Source organism: Pleurodeles waltl, chromosome 8, assembly GCF_031143425.1.
Source record: "Pleurodeles waltl isolate 20211129_DDA chromosome 8, aPleWal1.hap1.20221129, whole genome shotgun sequence".
In the NCBI taxonomy this organism is placed as follows: domain Eukaryota; kingdom Metazoa; phylum Chordata; class Amphibia; order Caudata; family Salamandridae; genus Pleurodeles; species Pleurodeles waltl.
In genome coordinates, this window is record NC_090447.1 from 1524984480 (window position 1) to 1524996954 (window position 12475).

General features: G+C 41.7%; 1 pseudogene; it reads right to left on the minus strand.

Annotated features, from left to right (window-relative positions):
* Nucleotides 1-6402: 6402 nt before the first annotated feature.
* LOC138248912 (zinc finger protein 208-like) overlaps nucleotides 6403-12475 on the minus strand; it is a 385902-nt pseudogene continuing 379829 nt past the window's right edge.

Consider the following 12475-nt stretch of genomic DNA (forward strand, 5'->3'; position numbering starts at 1 on the left):
GGACCTGGCTCAAAACAAACAACAGTCAAGACAAACTGCAGCTACACAAACTTAACAGAATATACAAATCATCAATCAAAAAAAGCTTAAAAAAAAAAAAAGGTACTACTCAGACAGAATTCAAAATGCTAAATCTACAACCAAGGAATTTTATAAATTTCTCAATGAATTTCGAAAAACCTACATGCATGGAAGGAAGTCATCCCACTACTCAAGATCTCACAAACAAACTGGCAACTCATTACACAACCAAGGCAGACACATTGGCCTCCTGTTTAAAACAGAAGAAAACAATCAAGCACCAACCCCTTTCCTAAAATACCCTCTAAGAATAAACCAACCCAGCCTCTACAGTCCTTCCAACAAATATCCCAAGGTGAATTTATGGATTTGGTCAAAGCAAGCAGGCCTTCTGGTTGCCCTTCTGACCCTTGTCTACCACAAATCCTCAAGAACATTCTTTTAGCTACTTCTGCTGCCACACCTGTAAGAAGAATTATCAACAACTCTTTAACTACAGGAACTTTTCCTGTAGACCTGTAAAAGGCATACATACGACCGTTATTAAAGAAAACAAATCTAGACTCCCAGGACCCCAACAACTACAGACCAATAACAACTGGACCTTTCCTGGGCAAACTGATAGAAAGAGCAGCATTTGCCCAGATGTCACAATTCATTGAAAACAATTCTATACTCTCAGACTTCCAAACTGGATTCCGCCCAGGAAGAGGCACTGAATCAGCACTCACAGCAATCTGGGATGATCTTAAAAACACAGTTGACCGCAATGGAGTTGCTGCACTACTTCTCTTGGACTTCTCGGCTGCCTTTGATACGGTTGACTATGACACCCTAATTCAAAGACGCCACGAAGCCGGCATACAAGGGACTGCTCTTGACAGGATTACATCCTATCTTCAAAAAAGATCTTATATCATCTATTCGCCCCCCTTCTCATCCAAACCCTACCTCACAAAAGCAGGGGTCCCCCAAGGATCAATCGTCTCACCTTTGCTTTTCAACATCTACATGATATCATTACCAGAACTGATCAATTATTTTTATCTCACATGCTACAACTATGCAGATGACACACAAATACTACTTAAATTAGAATGACCCAAAAATATTGAAAACTCAGAAATCTTCAGTTGCCTCAGAGCCGTTGATCAGTGGATGACCTGGAGCCATCTCAAACTAAATATCTCCAAAACAGAAATATACATAAGTGGTGACTGGAAAAGTTATGACCCACTGTGCGCCTGGCCTGATGATCTCGGACGACCTCCTCAATTATCCAAGGAAGTTAAAAACCTTGGAATCACCATGGACTCCAAGTTAACTATGAATGCCCAAGACGACAAATTAGCACGAACAAGCTTCATCACCTTGAAGACTGTACGACGCATCTTCCCACACCTCAGATTCCCACACAAAGTGCAAGCTACCATCTCGCTTGTACTATCCAAACTGGATTATGCCAATAGCCTCTACCATGGATCATCTCCATCTGTTATGAAAAAACTACAACGTATCCAGAATTCCGCAGCCAGGCTACTACTACATATAAAGCCGCAAGCCAACATCTCCCCTGCCTTGAGAGCACTACACTGGTTACCCGTTGCCAGAAGATGCACTTTCAAGCTGCTTTGTATCACCCACAAAGGTATACATGGAACAGAACTGCTTTTTATCAGAAACAAAATAACCAAATACATTCAACAAAGAAACCTCCGCTCAAGATTGGTATCCCACCTTAGAACACCACCATACAAGAAAAAGACTACAGGTGGTACATCCTTCTCCGTTCAAGCAGCCAAACTATGGAATTCATTACCCCCAACTATAAGAGCCACAAATAACTTTCTTGTCTTCAGAAAACTACTCAAGAGTTGGTTCTTTCCTTCATAACCACCATATTCAAACAACTATGGACTGCATATGCCTATGTTGACAAATATTTCTTTCTGATTATGTGTATATTCTAGCTATGCATAGTTCTTTAGAAAATATGTATAGCTACTATGTCATAACAATAAACTACACACACACTCTTTATACCTGTTTAAGTATATTTACTCATGGTTTTAAATATGTATGTGCATATGTGTGTGTGTATATATATATATGTGTGTGTGTTGTTCTGTGCTTGTCATGTTTGTGGGTCATTGCATGGCTCCTGGGTGGGTTGTTATACTAGATATCTATGAATCCCTGCTCTCATCTTATATCAAACTTATCTACCCATCACCATATGGCATATCTATCAATCTATCCTCCATTCCCACTCTGACTCAATCCCAAATCCATTCTACTACTTTCATCTCCTAAATAACTCTGCCTAGGCTCTTCCCTCCGCTTCCATATCTAACTCACCAAACCTCACTTTACTACCATGACCTCCCAAACAACCCTACTAAATTCGCCCTCATTTATCTCACCCTGCTATTATGATCTCCCTAACCCCTTCCACAGACTCTTCCCTCCTCCATCCTCCTTTACTCATCCCAAGCCTAAATCCTATTACCATATACTCCCAATTAACACTTCTGGATTCCTCCCTCCTCCATCCCTCCATGACTCCAGTTAATCTAACTAACAAACTCTCATATCCGCGGCTCAAATTAACTCATAATAATACTAAAACTGTACTCATATTTCCCTATACTAATCCATCACTAATTCTTGTTGGGTTCCGGAGTAGCGTGCTACTCGACGAAAAGCAATTCGATGCCTCGTCAGGGGTAGTAAGCGCTATATAAATACTATTACAGTACAATTAGATAAGTAATCCTGGAATATTATGAGTGAGGGTTTGATAAAAAAGGTCAATTCTTTACTAGTGGGAAAATGAAGTCACCAAATATATCTAGTCATTTTGTGTTTTTGAGAAACATTCAAGAAGGTTTAAACTTAGACAGAGAAAGTCTATTCAATACCGGTCTGTTCCAAAAATAAAGTTTTGCCGTATAATTAAAGAAACAATGACAAGTTTAACAATTTCAGAATAGCTGTCTAAAAAAGTGGCTCATCGGTCGTAGAACCATAAAAAAAAATTGATTAAATGCAAAACTATTTTAGCAATCTGTAATTTAACTTACATAAACCTACCATCAGCATTGGAATGTTTATGAAAAATTTGAAGAGGATGTCTTTTAGAGATAGGAAGGGTCACACCATTTTTTCCTTTTATCACCGGAGAAGAAACAAAATCTCCAAACTAACCTTAAACCATGGAGGATAAAATCTTTTCACATCCATGTTCCGAATCATACAATTATAGGCATTATGCCTAGAAAGATACTCATTAATCTTTTTAGGCTTCATTGGATGTCTGATGCCTCTGACATTTAATGAAATAATGTAAGGTTGATAATTTAAAGTCATAAAAAACTGAAAGGAGGAGAAAGAATCAGAGAACAAAAGGATGAATGAGATGAAAAGTATTGATAAAAATAGAAATAAAAGTATCGTACGACTCATAAAAACAAATAATACATACAACACAGAGTAAACAAACATTAATAATGGCATGCCCAACAGTAGTGAAGCTCAGCAGGGCAAGCATAAGATGGATAGGTGATGCGACACAGGAACCAGCCACAAATGATAGATGTATGACTGAGGACCCAGCAGTATGAATCAAATAAACTACAAATCTACTATATCTTGTTTCCTTATATTGATAGGATGATGTTGATCAAGCATCTTAATCATGTCTGTGGCATTACTGAAGGATTTTGTTGATACATATTAAAGATTTGCATGGATGAAGGTCAAACAAGCCATATTTACACCCTAATTCTAGAGTCTAGGCCAAAGGGTTGTAAATTGCTTGCTAATGGTTACCATTACATTTCCAAAGTCTTTGTTAATATATAGATTTTAATACCATCCATCATTTGAGAAAGAATTTCCTAGATAATTTTCCTTATCATGGTGATGACGATGTACTTTGTAAATAAGTTGTTGAGGCTTAGACTGGTTTGCCTTCCGAGGTGGCGGAGGAGACTTTTTAACTTCAAATCTTTTTGCAAAGCTAAGGTTTAACAGTTTGAATTGGAGTATTTTCACATAAGCAGGACAGGCACTCAACGGACACTGAAAGGTTAAAAATCTGGAGTTTATAGTCTTTTGCAAATTTCAGGGTCAAGAGGTTGTTTGGTAGTTAGAGAACTTTTTTAAACAAGACAAGATAATTGATTAATTTTAATTTGATTGTTTTTTATTCTAATTTCATTGTCAGAGACTATCATGGAGAGGGCATCAATATCCCTCTAAATATGTAATGTCTAGGCTAATGACATCTTTATTACTGCAAAATGCCTGGATTTCCTCCACAATTTTATTTAGTGAGGATTCTTCTGTCTCAACTACTTTAGATTTAAGTGGTGGATATGAAGGTGTTTGTTCTCTTTTATTTGAGTTATTCTGCACAAATTTAGATTATTGAGAGAAATTTAAAATCAAACTTCTGCAAACGTAATACGGTGTAGGATCAATGAATCATAGAAAAAAAAGAAATCAATAAAAGATCATTATTCTTGAAATTTAATAAAGTAATATTACTGTTGGCAAAAGCAGCAAGGAGACATGAAAAAAAATCCGTATTTTGACAGACCTTTGTGCTCCCATTGAAACATAGAAGGAGACGGCCTAGTCAAAGCCATGTCCTTTCCTTACAAGGTTGCTGCCTCCAGAACAGACGTTTGAGATTGAAGGGAACACATTACTGGTGCAGCTAACCCATGGAAAACGCACCACACATCAATTAAGAAAAGCCAGAAATACTCTCAGCTTAAGCAAGACACGCACCTTTATTCCTGCAGACCAGGAGAACGGCTTAAGTTGTCCTCTCTTTGTTTGAAGAGTTTGTCTTCTGGCGGGTGAGTATCAGCTCACCGTGCTGCGTTTATCCTGGTCAAGTGCATGCTCTGACTCCCTAAAAATAAGCTAAATTCCTGTCTCCATTCCATGCAGGTTTGGTACAGTCCAGTATGTTCAACCCATGAAGTACTGCTTCACCCAGAGTTTATCAGAAATAAAAACAATGCTTTTAGGTTTCCAAGACCCTTCTTGTGCCCGAGTGTGCACTACAGATTGAGTGTTATGAAAGTGAAAATTGCTGTTTCAAAAAGAAAAAATTTATACAAATGAAATCCTTTTACCAGAATTGCCCAAAAAAGCAAAAAAAATAAAAAAACATAACAGTATCTATACCAGAGGTCTTCAAACTGGGGGTGGGCCTCAAGTGATCTGGGGGGTTGGAGGGTGCTAGACTCTGGCCAAAAGAAGTATTATACAGATAACAGGCCCTGTTTTAAGCAGAAGCATGTTATTGCATTTTTAAGAAGGTAACAGTACCTAACTGCAATGTTTAAATAGGTCTGGACATATTTAAACATTGCCATCTTTATAAAATAATTGTGAAAAATCATGAGGGGGGACCAATGATTTTTATTTTTCAACTGGGGGGCGCAGCTTTAAAAAGTTTGGAGACCACTGAGTAATACTAAAGGGAAATCTGTTCACAAAGCAGAAAACAATGTAAACTGGGTGGCTGTTTACAGATATGACAAATATTAGCAACAGTAAGTGAAATCAAACATATTAAAACAATTACAAAAATACACAGACAATTGTGTCTATTAAAAAAGCAATAGTGGCACACCATGAGGCCAAACAGATGAATCAATATCATGTGAATGTCAATTAAAACAAGATAACAAAGATTATAAATTTAAATTTACCTGGAATTAAACATTTACATAATTCATGAAGGCAACCTCCATCTGCGGGTGTGTGGATGGGAGGGAAAAGGTGCCCCATGGTCAACAATGTTAAAGGTTACTAAGATGTTGAGCAATAGGAGCAAAGAGATCTCTCTCTTTCTAGTATGCATAAGGCATCTTCAACCGTGGGCGGGTGGTATCAAAGTGTTCTATTGTTTTTCCAAGGCTAGGGAGGGCACCAATAAAAAACTTAGCTGACATTAGTGAGATCCAGAAATGGTTTCTTACGAAGTCTTCCACTTTTGCATGCTGAAAAGTGACAAACTCTTTCCACATTTACTGCGGCTGAAATTATATTCTTGGATGTGTTTGTATTAGCTAATAGCAACTTATAAATTGATGACCGACTGAAACTCACCCCATATTTGATCTAGGTGTATGGGTTTTCCACTGTGCGTATTTGCTTATAGAGAGGTAGATGTCAAACAATGGAAGCTCTTCTCACATCCATTATAGGAGAATGGTATTTCCCCTTTTGTGTGTTCACTAATTGACAATAAATTATGGAATCTCTTCCCCAATTGATTACATGTCGGGATTGCAGGCAGGGTCTTCAACAATTTATGAATGGCTGAAACAAATCCTATATATTTTTATCTTGTGTGCTTCCTGTTGGCATTTATAATATGAGGATATGTTGACACATTTACGAGATGTGTTTTTTTTTTCTCCTGCATGCATATGTTGTTAAATCTTTAAGGCAAATGAACAAAAAAAGTTATTTCTACATTTACTGCATGTGCAAAGGAATTCCTGTGTTTGTTGATGGCTCTTTAGATGTGCTGATTTACTAAAGCTCTTCCCACATTCGCTGCAGGTGTATGATTTTTTGTGTGTATTCGCTGGTGGTTCTTAAGGTTTCCTGACAGACCAAAGTTCTGTCCACATTCACTGCAAGAGTATGGTTTTTCTCCTGTGTGTTTCCGCTGATGGATCTTTAGGTTTCCTGACAGACAAAAGCGCTTTCCACATTCACTGCAAGAGTATGGTTTTTCTCCTGTGTGTTTTCGCTGATGGATCTTTAGTTTTGATAACTCACTAAAGCTGTTGCTACATTCACTACAAGGATATGGTTTTTCCCCTGTGTGTATTCGTAAATGGTATTTCAAGCTTGTTGGGAAAGGAAACCTCTTTCCACATTCGCTGCATGTATATGTTTTTTCCTTTGTGTGTGTTCTATGATGGAGCACTAGGGTTCCACTTCGAGCGAAGCTTTTTCCACATTCACAGCATGTAAATGGTTTTTCCCCTGTGTGCGTTCGCTGCTGTTTCTTTAGACTAGATATCTCAGTAAAGCACTTTCCACATTCAGTGCAGGTGTGTGGTTTTTTGGACCTTTAGGTTTCCTGACAGACGAAAGTTCTTCCCACATTCACTGCAAGAGTATGTTTTTTCTCCGGTGTGTTTTCGCTGATGGACCTTTAGTTTTGATAAATCAGTAAAGCTACTGCTACATTCACTACAAGAATATGGTTTTTCCCCTGTGTGTGTTCGCAGGTGGCATCTCAGGCCTGCGGAGAAAGGAAACCTCTTTCCACATTCACTGCATGTGCATGGTTTTTCATGTGTGTGTGTTCTCTGATGAAGCATTAGGGTTCCTTTTTGAGTAAAACTCCTCCCACATTCACTGCATGTGAATGGCTTTTCCCCTGTGTGTGTTAGCTGATGTTTCTTTAGATTAGGTAACTGAGTAAAGCACTTTCCACATTCACTGCACATGTATGGTTTTTCCCCTGTGTGTGTTCGCTGATGAACCTTTAGGTTTGCTGCTTTGATATAGCTTTTTCCACACTCACTGCAAATGTATGGTTTTTCTCCCGTGTGTTTTAGCAGATGGGTCTTTAGTGACAATAAATAAGTAAATTCTTTTCCACATTCATTACAGCAGTAAGGCTTTTCTGCGGTGTGGGTTCGCTGATGGAGCTTAAGTTTCCCTGAGAAAGCAAAGCTCTTTCCACATTCACAGCAGGTGTATGGTTTTTCTCCTGTGTGTGTTCGCACATGGCTCTTTAGTGTAGATGAACAGATAACGTTTTTTCCACACTCATTACACCTGTATGGCTTTTCTCCTGTGTGTGTTCGAAGATGAATATTTAGATGTCCTGAGAGAGTAAAGTGCTTACCACATTCACTGCACGTGTTTGCTTTTTCTCTTGTATGTGTTTGATATTTGCCTTGTAGAGATGATGGCACATTTAAACTCATCTTACATAAATATGCTTTCTATTGAGTTATTGCTGATGGCAATTTGGGGATGATGAGAAATTAAAGGGTCACACAAGCACAGCACCTGTATGTTTTTCTTCAGTTTTTGTTTGTGAGTGAACACTTAGTTGTGATTGTTGATGAACACTCTTGACACATTCACTGTCTCTTTATGGATTTTTCCCTATGCATGCTTGATGGTGCTGCTTTAGTATTGGGGAGAAACCAAAGCTATTCTTAAGTTTGTTGTGTGCATGCTTCTTCTCTCAGGTTTACCGTCAAAGGGTCAGTTATATTTTGGCATCAATCCTGTTAATGCGTTTCCCCACAGACCATTGCGGTTGCTGAAAACTAACTTTATTTTAACATTCACTTCATATGTGTACTATTAGCAATGTATTCTTTTCTGTTTTTAATAATAATGTTGAATAGTTATTGGATTGCTTGCAAAGAGGTTGTGTCTTTAACCTGATTTAAAAAAAAAAGTAAAGTGTATGAGCAGAGAATACAATTCACATCTTATATTCTGTATCTTCAATTTCAGGTCATATTTATGAAACATACAAAGAAGAAGCCTTGTTACTAAGTCTTTATATTCTAGGATAGTGTGCTGCAGTGTAGGTAGCCGCACACTCCTTTTGTTGAACCTTCAGATGTCCAGTTTACGATTCATATTTTATACCCCTATGACCTTTTTCTACAAATTGTAGAGTCCATCCAAAAGACAGTTTATAACGGTCTAACACCACAGTATGTTTGTTAGCATGTTAGTAAGTGGAACACTGTTGTGCCTATCTAATGCTTATCTCAGACGATGGGTAGTATCTGGCATTTTTTAATACTGTGTGCACTGTACCAGTGTAGTCGTCGTGTTATTTTTTTCGACGTTTTGAGTCAGGCAGCATGAGTGTCCTCAGCCTCTTGAAGCCACCGGATTGCACTTGATGTTTCTTGCAGGATTTGTCTTTTCATGTATGTGATTCTTGCTGTGCTTTCTATTTGTAATTACCGTTTGCCGTCATTTCAGGATCTTCTTGAATATCTTACAGCTTTCAAGTATCAACACATTTTCTTCATTACTCTCAATCTTGTGCCCACGTATCTGCTCTCTGTGGATGCAAAAATATTTGTAATCTCTAAATGTACAAGCAACATATAGAACACTATGTGGAAGGCATCATAACTACTTATCTTGTAATACGTTCTACACTATAGGCCTGATTTAAATGTTAGTGGACAGTGTTAGTACCGTTGCCATGGCAGAGTACCTTTCTCCTGCTATCGTGAGGGTACTCCGCCTGCCAAAATTAGAGATGCCTGGCGTTCCAGCAGACATCTCTTGCATTTGAAGGAACCACCGTCATGGCAGTTCCTGTAAATTAATTGAAAGTGTGCCTTTGCCGTACCATCAACATGAAGGCATCACATACTTTGAATTTGAATTTTATTTTAAAAAATGGCATGTTCTCCCACGGCATGGGGTGGGGGGGGTCATTAAAAAGTTTCAACTTTTACAGAACATCATGTTTTAGGTGGCTGTTTGTACTCTAAACTGGGAAAGCACAAGGCCAAATCTCTAACAGCCCTTTCTTTGTTGGGCTTTGACAGGGATATATAGGCAGAAGGGACTCAGTCTCCGCTGTATACAAACTGAAGGGCCGCCTGCCAGTAAATCAGGTAGGCGGACCTCCAGTTTGTCAGAAATGACGTATTCTTTCTGCCAGTATATAAATCAGGCCCTATGTGTTTAATAAAATCTAAAAATAAAAAAAAAATGTAAAAAAATCTAACGTTTGATTTACTCTAGGCCTCTGGTAATTATTCTAGGCAGCAATTCAAATCATTGTTTTTAGCTCACTGTGCCACTAAAGACAAAAACATTAGTATGCAAAACAGCCTTTATCCTGCTTCAAAAGTTAACAGTCCAGTATAAAAAAAAAAAATGTCCACGTTCCTCTTGATAGGAACAAAAGCCACCACATAATAGTTTTGACAGGGAGGAGCCAAAATGGCGGCCGAGAAGGACGCCTAATCGTGAGCTCTTTCTCAGGCTCACCGATAAAATCCTAAGGGCGCTCCCAGAGCGGCACTCGGCACCCGCGGGAGCGGTGACTGGGCTCAGCGGGCCGGCCCACAACGGAGGACCCGGACCGGCACCGCATGCGGTAACGCGGCTACACAGATCGGGCGGTGGCCGCATGGAGCCCGGAGGACTCAGGGAGGCTGTGGTGGCTGCGACGGAGCGGGGCACGGTCTGAGGCCCCGCCCGCGAAGGACGGGAGCGCGGTGAGTGAGCGGCTGCGGAGGGGGGGCTCCCATTCAGGGCGGATAGGCCTTGGCTTGGGCCCTCTCCCCACCCTTCCCCCCTCCCTTCCCCCCTCCCTTCTACCGGGGCCGAGAGGAAGCGCCACCGCGACTCCGGTGCCCCGGTTTCTGGGCATGCTGCCCCGGCCTCTGCTGCACGGCGGGTCCCCAGCTGAGGTCTGGGGGCTGCGCCCAACGCCCTCCAACTGAGGGCCAGCAACAAAGGAGCAGTTTCGGCCCGAACGCGGGCGAAGTCGCGCGGCGCCGCATCAGTGACTGTGCACCCGGGCGCAGTGTGACATCAAGGATATCTAGAAACTGGAGCAGTGGCTCCCTTCCCAGCACCAATTGAGAATTTCTTCCCCCTCCTGGCGGGGCCGGCGACGGGGGCACGGCGCCTGAGGGGGATCCGGTGGGGGGAGTGAGGAAGCAGACCCCCTCCCCCACTCCAGCCGGAGGCCATATCGGCACACAGAAGATACACAGGGGGCTACACAAGTGGGGATGCCTCAGGCCGCCATATGCCCTACAGTTAATTGCCTGTGACATGCGCCACCGCTGCCTGGCCTGCCCGGAGTGAACATAAGAGGTCTCGAGCGCACCAAGTTGAAGAGCCACACACGGTGGGGCGAGGGTACACCATTAGTGTAACCTGCCGCCTAAATAATATTTAATAATGCCGCGCAGCACCTCGGAAGTTGCCCAACAGTAAAGCAAAATGGCTGGGAAATCCAAATCAGTGAAAAGTCAAGATCGAAAGACACATGGACCAGCACCTAGCGACCAACAGCTAATACCAACCTTACAGTCACTGGAAAGCACACTCCAAGCCCACTCCTCACAATTCGAAAAAGTGCTACAGGCGATCATGGACACTAAATCCTCATTGCAAAATAGAATAGACACAGTATCACAAGACTTGAACCTACTTAGAGTGGACCATCGCAAACTATTGGATAGTGAAATCAGCGGAAGAGGTCTTGAGTGAGCTGACCCCCACGGCTTCGGATAATCAAAAACAAATTCAAAGCCTGGATGCAGAGGTGAAGATATTATGGAGACGGGCGGAGGAGGCAGAAGGCAGATCCCGCCGCAACAACGTATGCTTTCTAGGATTCCCTGAAAAATCACTGAAGCAAAGCTCGGAAATATTGCTAGAACAATGGCTAATCAAAGAAGTACTAAATGGGGCCCCGGGCCAATCACCAAGACCGCTGATAGCCAGATTCCTAAATTACAGAGACCGCGATGCAATACTACAGCACTTACGCAACAAAGGCCCATTCAGATATGAGGACTCAGTTGTTAACGCTTACCCAGACTTCACTCAGGAGGTACAGAGACAACGTAATTCCTACACCAAAATTAAACAACGGTTACGTGAGCATGATATTAAGTATGCCCTACTGTTTCCTGCTAAATTAAGAGTGATATCAGGTGATCGCACTCACGTGTTTACCTCCCCAGAGGATGCCTGGACGTGGCTCCACGCCAAAGGGCTCGCACGGTCCCAGGAGGGCACGGACGAGGGTGAGGAATGGCTAATCTCCTCCTCGCGGAAGCGCACCAAGAAACAAACTAAGGGACAACCCACTGAAAAACAGGCAGCAGAGGAAAGGGCGAAAGTTCTGAAAGAAACTCCCCTGCTATCACAGAACTCCTTCGAGGCTCTCCGGACGCTCCCCGAGGACAGCTTGGAATCAGACTTGGCTAGCTCGGATTCTACATTAACAGACGTGCTAAAGGGCCCGAAGCTCACTCCCAGGTCTGCGGATGCACTCTGACTGTAAGCAGCTCCTCCATCTGAACTGATTGTTAAACTTGAAGGACGGCATAGGACACCTGTGTGTGCAATTAAACGTCGGAGGATGTTACCTCTGCCGTTGAGTACCTTTTGAACACATTTTCTTCTCTCCACTAGGCGCACTACTTGAAGTTGCAGAATATGCGAGTGGGGGGGGGGCAACCACCCCGGGAGTGCCCAATTGCATTTGCAGACCAGGTCTGCAGAAGGATGTGAGCCCTGTAAAAGAGCCACACCTGGTTGGTAAAATAGCTCCCCCACAGATATCCACATGGACACAGGTTTGTTTACACACCTGCGGGTTGTGTAGTTTATCACAAGTATATAGTTGAGTTAGGGAACCAGTTAGAGTGGGAGGGGGGGGAAA